Source organism: Martes martes, assembly GCF_963455335.1.
Source record: "Martes martes genome assembly, chromosome: 8".
Lineage (NCBI taxonomy): Eukaryota > Metazoa > Chordata > Mammalia > Carnivora > Mustelidae > Martes > Martes martes.
Window position 1 is genome coordinate 54,677,284 of NC_137895.1, and position 12,026 is coordinate 54,689,309.

A 12,026-nucleotide genomic window follows, 5' to 3' on the forward strand; every position below is an offset into this window, starting at 1 on the left:
CCTGGTGGCTGTCATCAATAGTGCAGCATTCCGTGACCTTGCCAGTCAACAGCACGTGACACACGACATCATATAAAAGCATCGACAAAGCAACACAAGAAAAGGTGTCCGTGGGGCACCTGGGTGGCTCAGTGGTTAAGCATCTGCCTTCAGCTCAGGTCATGATCCCAGAGTCGTGGGATCGAGCCCTGCATCCAGCTCCCTGCTCAGCAGGGAGGCTGCTTCTCCCTGTCCCACTCTCCCTGCCTGTGTTCTCTCTCTCGCTCTGTGTGTGTGTGTGTCTCTCTCTGTCAAATAAATAAATAAAGCCAGAAAGAAAGAAAGAAAGTTAGTTTAAGAAAAGAAAAGGTGTCCGTGGCTGAAGCTCACCACAGTACCAAAGACCTGATGTTGTTGTGGTTGTTGTTTTAAAGGGGCGCTTCAGACTGCATTCTCTGAGCTACGTGAGGGTTGTTTTTAAGTGTGTTTCCTCTTGCCCACACACTAGTGCAGGATGCCCAGTTCCAGCCGATCCTTACCAAGGCTGTGAGATCTGAGCCCTTGGTGAGGAACTTCTCCCTTCAGGTAAGAGAGCAAAGAAGGGGGACACGAACGTGGAGAAGCTTGATAAAGTTGACATCTTTCTACATGACTTCTGACAGTGCAGGAAACAAGACTAGAGTATAGGAGTCAGGAGTTCTGCTCTTCAGCCCTGAACTTTCGTATCAAACTAGGGGCCTTGTCCTCTGCACAGAAGGCTCTCGTGAGGAGGGCGTGGGTCCCTACAAGTGGAGGAAAGCTTGGTCCGTGTGCCGTGTCTGCTGACCTGGACGTCGGACCATCGGGCTGTTACACTCCGTTTCCCTCTTCAGGAATTTCAACCAAGGGAGAAGTTTAATTACACTATTTAATTCTCTCCTAGTATCTCTGGCTCCCCACTCTGCCCAAACCGGCAGGAGGCAGACGGTCCCCTCCCACTTCCCCCACGCAGGGTGCTGCTGGTCTACAGTTTTTCGCTCTTGCTCATTGGGAGGAAATCTCTCTTGACCTCGGCATTCCTTTCTGACAATTACCATATGCCTCAAGAGACCTGGGAAGCTTCACCCTGGCTTGCACTGTCCCTGCGAGGCCATTCTTATCCCAGTAGTGCTGAAAGCTTGCCTTTCTTTGTCTTTCTCTTTTTCAGGTTATGACAAGCTAGCTACCTTGTCTCTCTGCAATTCTGTGACAGTGAATTTCTCAGGCTAATTATTCCCTCCATTACAAAAATGTTTCCTCTACCTCATAAAGCATGTTGCCTTGTCGCTAGCCTGAGCTGACTGGCACGGTACCCAGGCTGAGTTTAATTAAGGGATTTCCATGTGTCAACAGCTGAGAATAAGAGTCTCACTTCTCGAACTCAAGGGGAGACTTTGATTAAATGGCCGTTATCCCCGGGAGCACAGCCTTTTCCTGTCTCCCCGTCCAGATTCTCAGGCTGTCTCCCTTCCCCGGGCCAGGAAGAAGGTCTGGGAAGGAAAGGTTACACTGCCCAAGACCACGAGCTGTCTGCAGAAGGGCGGAGAACACCTGCTCACGGAGAGAGAACAGTGGACTCTGAGGCTTACAGTACAATTGTACAAGCTTTCCCTAAAAAGCAGAGAAGGTTTAAAATGTTATTTTTTTCCCAATTTCTAGAAAATATCTTTATTTACTGAGGCACCTATAAGGTTTTGCTTGTTGAATTGTTTATTTTGTGAGGGGGAAACATATGCATTTGGTCAAAGGGTGTGTGGTGAAAAGCAGCCTTCCTCCCCTCCGTCGCCAGCCACCCAGTTCCAGTTCCCTGGCATTACCCTCCCACAGACATTTTGCTCCGTTACAGATATATGAGAGTGGGTATATTCAGTTTTTCTGAGATTCAAATTTACTTGGGCATCTTGCATTTTCTCTGGCAATCCTATACTGGGTGGCACTTTCTAGGCCCTCTCTGGAGCAGAGCTAGAATATATAGATATATAAAACACATATAATTATGATATAATATATAAATTCATATTATAGTACATATATAATATAATACATAAATAATATATTCTAAATAATATATGAAAAAATATTAACTCATGATTCTACACATTTCTATTATTTCTGTATCTTATTATATCTACTATAATATATAATATGTAGATAGAGATACACCTATTATTTCTATATCTATTATAATATAGAATATATGTTATATGTAAATAACATATATAAAATATATTAACCCATATTTATACACGTAACCATTATTATTTCTATACCATCTGTGTGAATATATATCATATATATCATACATCAGCATGAACTCATATTTAACTTTAAATATATTTAAATACAATTCAATTCCTAAATTGTAATTTATAAAATATGTATTTTGGGGTGCCTGGGTGGCTCAGCGGGTTAAAGCCTCTGCCTTCGGCTCAGGTCATGATCCCAGGGTCCTGGGATCGAGCCCCGCATCGGGCTCTCTGCTCCGTGGAGAGCCTGCTTTCTCCTCTCTCTCTGCCTGCCTCTCCGCCTACTTGTGATCTCTGTCTGTCAAATAAATAAATAAAATCTTTTTAAAAAATATGTATTTAATTCAAATATTTAATATATTTAAAGTTAAATACAAATTCATACTGATGTATGCTATATATGTTCATAATTTAAATATGGAGATATATGAGATATATGTATTTAAAGATAAATATGAGTTTAATGGCTCTAATCTAGTACCGTAAGGTTTCTTCTGCTTCCCTTTGCTTATCTGTAACTTCCCTCTCTGATAGTGGGAAATCTGGTTCCCTTTCTCCATCATCTTGTTACTTGTTTGTCCATTATTGCTTACTTTACATGTAAAAGAGTTTCAGAATTGTTAATTTATAACCCCATGAGGAACAAATTTACTAACTGGAGAACAGTGTTTGCATATAGCATCTTTTGTCTTTAACCCTACAATTCCCAGTCCAAACAGTGGTTACCAAAGTTACTTAGTGAGCTCCTCCTCCCTCATCTCCTTCCTGATGTCCTCTCATCCATTTGTAATACAGTTAGAGTCATCTGTCAAAGTCTGCCTACCATCTTGGGATCCCCTAATTTTTTAAAGTCATTTTTAAGTCATTTTTTTAATGACTTAATTTATTTATTTGAGAGGGAGAGAGAGAGAGCACAAGCAGGGGGAGCGGGAGAGGGAGAATCAGCCGGGAGCACGACTCAGGGCTGGGCTGGATCAAAGGACCCTGGGATCATGACCTGAGCTAAAGGGTGACGCTAAACTGACTGAGCCACCCAGGCGCCCCCTGGTGGATTTTTTTAAATTGTATACGTTGAAGTTCACTCTATGATGTATAGTTCTATGGATTTTGACAAATTCAGAATCATTTATCCACCATCCCAGTATCATACAGAACAGTTCTATCAGCCTAAAAATTCCTCCATGAATCCTCTTTGTAGTCAACCACTGCTCCCCTCCACCAACCCCTGGCATCGCTTCTTTATTCCTATAGTATTGCCTTTTCTAGGGAGATTATGCAGTGATTCTCTGCAAAGAAATGAGATTATTTTGGTTCTATTAAAATTATCATAATTCTTTTATGAGAAATGTATTAATATAGGATAAAGGTAGTACATATTAATAAGAAAATGGTTCTTTCTATCCAAGTGTTCATTCTTTTGTGAGGATACAAACACATTCACCTTTTCTGCCATTGACTGGTCACTGTGAAAAGTGCCAAATAAGAAGCGTAAAATGCATTAAGAATTTGAGGAAATAGAATTTAAAAATATTTAGTGATTGTTAGATCCTTGTTAAAAATTTATATTCTTTGCTTAATAAAAGCTTTACCGCTTGAAAAGGATGAAAAGATTGAAAAGCATTCTAATTAAGGATAAGTCTGCCTTACAGAATATATTAAAATAGATTAGCTTAATTGTGACAATGTGAATTTATTTCTACCCTATAATGTTGATACAATGCGGTTTTGCTGTACAAAGTTTCTAAATTGTAGATATAGCTTGCCCGCACATATGGATCTACCTGTATCATTTTTCTTTCTTTTAATTATGTTATGTTAGTCACCATACAGTACATCATTAGTTTTTGATGTAGTGTTCCATGTTCCATGATTCACTGCTTGCATATAACACCCCATGCTCCATGTAATACGTGCCCTCCTTAATACCCATCTCTGGGCTAACCCACCCCCCCAACCCCCTCCCCTATAAAACCCTCGGTTTGTTTCCGAGAGTCCATAGTATCTCCTAGTTCACTTCCCCATCTGATTTCCTCCCTCTTCATTTTTCCTTTCCTTCTTCTAATGTCCTCCATGCTATTCCTTATGTTTCACAAGTAAGTGAAACTGTATGATAATTGTCTTTCACTGCTTGACTTATTCCACTCAGCATAATCTCCTCCAGTCCCATCCGTGTTGATGGAAATGGTGGATATTCATCCTTTCTGATGACTGAGTAATATTCCATTGTATATATGGACCACATCTTTATCCAGTCATCTTTTGAAGGGCATCTTGGCTCTTTCCACAGTTCGGCTATTGTGGACATTGCTGCTATGAACATTGGGGTGCACATGGCCCTTCTTTTCACTACATCTGTATCTTTGGGGTAAAGACCCGGTAGTGCAATTGCTGGGTCATAGGGTAACTCTATTTTTTACCTTATGAGGAACCTCTACACTGTTTTCCAAAGTGGCTGCACCAACTTGCATTCCCACCAACAGTGTAAGAGGGTTCCCCTTTCTCCACATCCTCTCCAACACTTGATGTTTACTGTCTTGTTAATTTTGGCCTTTCTAACTGGTGTAAGGTGGTATCTCAATGTGGTTTTGATTTGAATCTCCCTGATGGCTAATGATGATGAACATTTTTTCCTGTGTCTGTTAGCCATTTGTGTGTCTTCTTTGGGAAAGTGTCTGTTCATGTCTTCTGCCCATTTTCTGATGTGATTATCTGTTTTTCGAGGGTTGAGTTTGAGGAGTTCTTTACAGATCTTGGATATCAGCCCTTTGTCTGTAGTGTCATTTGCAAATATCTTCTCCCATTCTGTGGGTTACCTCTTTGTTTTGTTGACTGTTTCCTTTGCTGTGCAGAAGCTTTTTATCTTGATGAAGGTTTTTCTTGATAACTATTTTAGCTGCCTGGAAAGATCCTCTTCGTGTCTTGCTTCACCCAGTGTAGTGACTTCATGTAATCATAAGGGTAATGACCACCTCCCAAAAGCAGAATAGCATGCCCTAAAAAAATGGAGAATAAAAAAATGTGGTATCAAATTTTAAAATTCTAAAAATTTTAAGTATCCACTAACCTGCAAGTTGATGCCTCCACTCAACCAACAAACATCCACTGAGAAAATGTTAGGGGTTAAATATTACACTATAAATTGAGAAAACATTTATAATAGAATCTACTTCCATGATGCATGTTAGGAGAAATGTAGTCAAGGAATGTAAAATTTGGTTGGAAACTAGACAGTGCTTCCTAAAGGAGAAGACAAGAGAGTTAAATCTCGAGTTATGCTCTTCATCTTGAATGTGACTTTGAAGACTCAGTGGTTTGGTTTCACTCAACAGATGTTTATTTAGTAACTCTAGACACTACTTGGACCATTAAGACAAGTGAAGAAAGCACTAGACACCGTGCTTTGGTTTGGGATTATGAAGCCTCAGAATGTAAACTTATTTTCCTCTCTCCCTATTCCTCGCTCTACTTGACAAACTGATGAACAGAGAAGAGTCATTGAAAACTAGTAATTAACGAGTATATAAACACTTAAGAATGCTGTTCAAGTGTTTAAACATCCTTGAGAGCCCTTACATAGGTCAAACACGTCCCTAGTCTTCCCGTTTACACCATGAATACTCCTGGCAAACTTCGTTTTCATATGCAATTGCAAGGTAAGGTTCAGATCAGCATTATGCAAAAGCAACAAGTGGATGGGGTTGAATGCCTGAAGTTGTGTTTTAAGTGGAAAGATACTAAAAGTGCTTGATGCCCTGTTTTTGGTCATACTGGATCTGTCAGGTTGCACATAATCAAAAGTGTATAATTTAGTTCATTTTTATATTTGGTCACAAATAGTCTAATCTTTGGTTATTTAAATAATAGAACCCCCCCCCCAAAATCAGGGGGAAAATGCAAAAAAAGAAAAATGATCTCAGGTCAAAGGGCTTTAAGGAAAACACTAAAATGTCAATAATTGTTATCTTTGGATTATGGGTCATTTCATTCTCTTGTATGTTTTTTGTATTTCCTGAGGGCTCTGTAATTATCATGGCTTGCCTCTTCAGGAAAAACTTGAAATAAAATTACAAAAGACCGTAAGACAGTAGCCTGAAATCTGTGCAGTGCTTTCAAGAGCATTAATACTTACAGAGTAAACCCTTTTGTAATCAGCGTGATTTGGTCTGTGTTTAACCTCAATCTCCTTATTGAGTTGGGTGCACAGAGCTCCCGAATCAGAGAGCCTTAGTAATGAGAAACATACCAGAAGACCGCACAGCAAGAGTAAGCAAAGGCTGAGACAGAGAGGCTTGTGGAGAGCTGATAGGATAGAAACTGAGTTAGACACCAGTGGAAAGAGAACTGGAAGCAGAAGGGGCAGAAACAGAAGTTCGCTCACCCCAATAGCAGCGCCTTGCTTAGAAAGCAACAGACAACTACTCTTAAGGGATGAGATAACAAGATTAATAAAGCTGCTTTTTATCAGAATAGCTTTTTAGTGCTGCTTGAGGTCTGTGTGTCTTGTTCCTGGCTTTGTGGCTGATGAGATTATTCTGTTCTTTCTCTGCTTTGCCTACGTTCTTGCAACACAAAGGACAACTGGAGAATGCATCCCCTCGTTGCAACTGACAAGAAGCTAACCAGCATAGACAAATACTCAGATGGTATCCAACTTAAAAAATGTTCTTTAAAACACTGATAAGCAGTCTAGAAGACAAATTTTTGTCTGTGTTTATAGTTATTTCCTTAGGACTGAGCCCTGGAATAAAAATGGATAGGTCAAAGGGTAAAGAACTTTTTGAAAACTGTCAGTTTTTCAAAAACCACTTTGATTACTATTGAACTTGATTATTTTTGTATGACTTTTATGTCTTAATTTTTTTTAATTTTTTGCATTGTCTGTTTCTTTTCTGTGTCTGTGTGGTTGATACTGTATTTTGGCAGGCCTAATCTCCATTTGCAACCTTTTTCTTCCTTATTTGACTCCACTGTGGAGGGGACAAAAGCTAAATTTTGATTTCTACCCTTTTTTGTTGACATGAGAAATAAGTCTTCTGGCACATTCTCCACATTCTGCTTTCTTCCTGCTTGAACTGCAGGGAGATACAGCAGTCATTTTGAAACCAGAAAAATAAAAGCTACTTGCTAAGAATGTGAGAGTCAGAAGGGTTAAGCCTTGGACATTTGTGGTATCTGGAGTTTGGACTGATTCCTCTAGGATTTCTTGTTACCTGAGTAAAACAGTCCCTGCACCTACGAAGCCACCATGGTAGGTTTTTCTGTTTCTTGCAGCTAAATACAATTTCGACTGTTGTACCCAGTTTTTCATGATTTCATCCATAGGGCAAGTATCCATCATGTTTGTTGCAAATACTTTCCCAATTGTCCTTTAGTTTGTGATGTTTTTCAATGCTAAACACATATGGTTTCATGTCTATGTTGTTAAATGTACTCATTTTTTTCCTGTGATTTATTCCATTGAATATCTGAGAAACAGTTGGATAATTTTGAAAGTTCTTGAAGAAGTTATAAATAAAACAAAATACAGTCTATCAGTTGTAACTGTAATACAGAAACCAATGATGAATAAAAACAAAACATATGTATAACATGCTACAGTAACAGGTACGTTTATAATAATGAAAATAGGCTGAACTTCTTAAATTTTCCTAGCAAGAGACAGTCGTTCTCAGATTGGTAACATACCTACACATGCACACCCAGACACATACGATTGTACCATTTACAAAACACACTCAAGCCAAAATGACAAAAAAAAAAAAAAAAGTAGAAAGCAGATAGGCAAAGATACATTGAGGAAGGAAAATAAAAACAAAGCAAGAAGTAATATTGAATAAAATATACCGTAGGGCAAAAGCAGTAAGTGGGTCCCATACCACCATTTTATGGATAAAGCTGTATCGTGATGAGTCATGTGATTTTATTCATAAACACTGTATAGCTTTATACAGAGCCAAATACTATCGAAACACACGGAGAAAATTCCAGAAACACAATTGTGGGACATTTTAACGTGTTTTACCCTTTGACACGTAGGATAAAAAATACCCATAAATATAGAGAGCTGAGTAATTTAATAAAAATGTTTGACTTAATACATACATTCAAAATTATGTACACTTCAAAACAATATGCCTTCATTTTTAGTAGGCCTGAAATTTTTGTAATAATTTAATATTTTGTCAGAAGTTGGGGAAATCAGCTTTGGGGAAAAAAAGCTGAGCAGATTATCTTAATTTTGTAAAGAATTTATTTATTTATTGGACAGAGAGAGAGTAAGAAAGGAAACAGAAGCAGGGGGAGCAGGAGAGGGAGAAACCGACTTCTAGCTGAGCAGGGAGCCTGATGCGGGGCTTGATTCCAAGATGCTGGGATCACGGCCTGAGCCAAAGGCAGATGCTTAACAACTGAGCCACCCAGGCGCCCCGAGAAATTAATTTTAAAATTAAAATTTAAGCTTTTGGGTTTTGGCTTGAAGCAGGAGAATGTGCAACTGTCTTGGGCCGCCCGAATCCGGGTTCATCTGACGCCAGCCGCCTCCACCATGCCACCTAAGTTCAACCTTGATGAGATCGAAGTTTTTACCTGACGTGCACTGGTGGGGAAGTCAGTGCCATGTCTGCCCTGGCCCTCAAGTTCGGCCTTCTGGGGCAGTCTCCAGAATAGTTTGGTGATGACCTCACCAAGGCAACCAACCAGTGATTGGAAGGGTCTAGGGATGATGGTGAAACTGACCACTCAGAACCGACAGGCCCAGATTGAAGTGGGACCTTCTGCCTCTACCCTGATGAGCGAATCACCAAGGGACAGAAAGATGCAGAAACACGTGAAGCACGGTGGCAGCATCACTTTTGATGAGATTGTCAACATTGCCTTTCAGATGTGACACCGGTCTTTAGCCAGAGAACTCTCTGGAACCGTTAAGGAGATCCTAGGGACTGCCCAGTCTGTGGGCAACAATGTTGATGGCTGCCACCCTCATGACATCATAGATGACATCAACAGTGGTGCAGTGGAATGAAGAACAACAAAGGAAAACATTTCAATAAAGAATCATTTGACCATCAAAAAATTTTAAAATGTCCTAAGGTATCTTTTAACTGAAAGAGGAAATCCCCTGCTCGTATATACCACATCTTGGGTATCCATTTATCAGTTGGTAGACACTTGGGTTATTTCTACTTTTTGACTATTGTGAATAACGCTGCTATGAGCATTTGTGCTCAGGTTTTGGTGTGAGCATATGTTTTCAATTATTTTGGGTGCATGTCCAGGATTGGAATGGCTGGGTCATATGGTAATTATATGTTTAATGTTTTGAGGCACAGTTTTCCAAGACAGCTGCATCATTTTACATTGCATCCAGCAATGCACAGGGCCCCAATTTCTCTACATCCTCACTAGCATTTATTACTGGCCTTTTTTTTTGGTTGTTATGTTCATGAAGTAAGGATTACACACAGTTCCCTCGATGCATGTCTAAAGCAGTCGTCTCTGTCGGGTAAGAGTTACGTGCAAAGCCCTCTGTGTGTGCCAAGAAGACCAAACCAATGGATGTTCAGAACTGTTTCGATGCTTGGAGCCATTATCTCCTCGCAGAAGACCAAAATTAGTGTATTACCTCAATATTACTGAATATCTTCTTGGGGTAGAGAATTAAAGGAGCTGGAGAAATACCTCTTAATAGATCTCTGTATTTCTGTCCCCTGAAATTTCTGAACCATGCTTAATTAAAAGAATCAAAGTTTCATTTTGCTTTCTGGCATCATCTTCTTTAGCTGATCTCCCACCATTCATCCATCAATGTAACTTAGGTTGTTTTCATATCTTGGCTATTGTGAGTAATGCTACAGTGAACATGGGAGTGCAGATTATCTCTGTGAGATCTTGTTTTCCTTTCTTTAGGCTATAAACACAGAAGTGGGGTTACTAGTTCATGTGGCAGTCCTATTTCCAATTTCTTGAGGAACCTCCCTACTGTTTTCCAGAGTGGCTGCGCCAATTTACATTCCTACCAACAGTGCACAAGGGGTCCCCTCTTCTCCACATCTTCGCCTGCACTTGTCATCTCTTGTCTTTCTGAGTCCAGCCATTCTAACAGGTGTGAGGTGATAGCTCCTTGTGGTTTTGATTTGCATCTGGTAGGGGTTCATTTGTACTTTGTTCCATGAAGGGGAAATTAACCAAACATGTCCCAGGAGAGGGACGCCTGGGTGGCTCAGTTGGTTAAGTGGATTCCTTCAGCTCAGATCATGATCCCAGGGTCCTGGGATTGAGTCCCACATTGGGCTTCTTGCTCAGTGGGGAGCCTAATTCTCTCTCTCCCTCTGCCTGCCACTCTGCCTGCTTGTGTTTTCTCTCTGTCAAATAAATAAATAAAATCTTTAAATTAAAAAAAAAAAAAAGATGTCCCCGGAGAGTGAGACACAATAGGCAACAATAAACATTGTCTGACTCTTGCTGTTTCTTTTTTTCTTTTCTTTCATTTTATATTTTTTTCTTTTTTTAAATATTTTATTTATTTATTTGAGAGAGAGACAGTGAGAGAGAACATGAGCGAGGAGAAAGTCAGAGGGAAAAGCAGACTCCCCGTGAGCTGGGAGCCTGATGCGGAACTCGATCCCGGGACTCCAGGATCATGACCTGAGCTGAAGGCAGTCGCTCAACCAACTGAACCACCCAGGCGCCCCTCTACTTTCATTTTAAACAGTACGTATGGCTCTTCATCTCATCATAGTGGTAAGATCTTGAGTTCGATCTCTGAGACCGAGTTAGAAGAGTTCTTTCACCTTGCTTTGGTCTTAGGTCAGGAGATGTCCAATATCTCCGCCATGATCCATCCTCAAGCCCATGGAAGACATTGTTATGTATCATGACACACCACACTGTCTTGCCAAGTTCTACTTCTGTCACGGGGCCTTTGATGGTGTAGAGCTTCAAGAAGCCACTACTAAGTGACGAGAGATGGAGTGAAGTGGAGCCTGTTCACCACCCTCGTTCGAAGAGCTAGTCCAGTCAGTCTAGTTCCCTGAAAGATATTCTTCTCAGGGCTCAGACCGGCTCATCATAGTTCTGAGACAGTGTTGAAAGCTGAAGTCACAGCCCTTTAAAAAGTGTTACTTGTTTTCACTGTGTCCTCAGTGCATATACATATCATGCACACTTTTGTTTCTTTGACTTATTTAAAAAATGTACTGGGTGCCTGGGTGGCTCAGTCGGTTAAGCGTCTGCCTTCAGCTCAGGTCATGATCCCAGGGTCCTGAGATCAAGTCCCACATCGGGCTCCCTGCTCAGTGGAAGGCCTGCTTCTCCTCTATTCCTCTGCCTGCCGCTCCTCCTGCTTGTGCTCTCTATCTCTCTGTCAAATAAATAAATACAATCTTTTTTTAAAAAAGTATTAACGGTTTAAGTTTGCTAAAATTTGAAGTCATTTTAAAACCATAAGCCTTCACCACTTTGTCATGATAGAACACTTTGAAAAAGATACTTGTATTTCTATTACCTCAGCCAAATGTGAACTGTGGCCAATGAGTCCGCCAACGTCTTCTCCACCTCTACGGCTCCTGGTCTTCTTCGCATGCTGCCCTTCCTCTCTCACTGAGTTTCACTTGTCTGGAGTCCCTGCTTCCGGAAACAGTTCTGCTTTTGGTCAGCCATGCCCGTTACAAGATTTTATAGCATCAGTTTTCTTCAACTGTAAAAATACTAGATCAACTAATACCTATTCCAGCCAGAAAGATTAGATCATCTTGATTTAATTATAAGATATATTATCTTATAATC

The 12,026-nt window shown here is 40.3% G+C and overlaps 1 pseudogene across 1 annotated transcript; it reads left to right on the top strand.

Annotated features, from left to right (window-relative positions):
• Nucleotides 1-8,787: 8,787 nt before the first annotated feature.
• On the top strand, nucleotides 8,788-9,264 carry LOC308348084 (large ribosomal subunit protein uL11-like; annotated as a pseudogene). The gene has a single exon. The product of its transcript is annotated as a large ribosomal subunit protein uL11-like (transcript).
• Nucleotides 9,265-12,026: the final 2,762 nt, after the last annotated feature.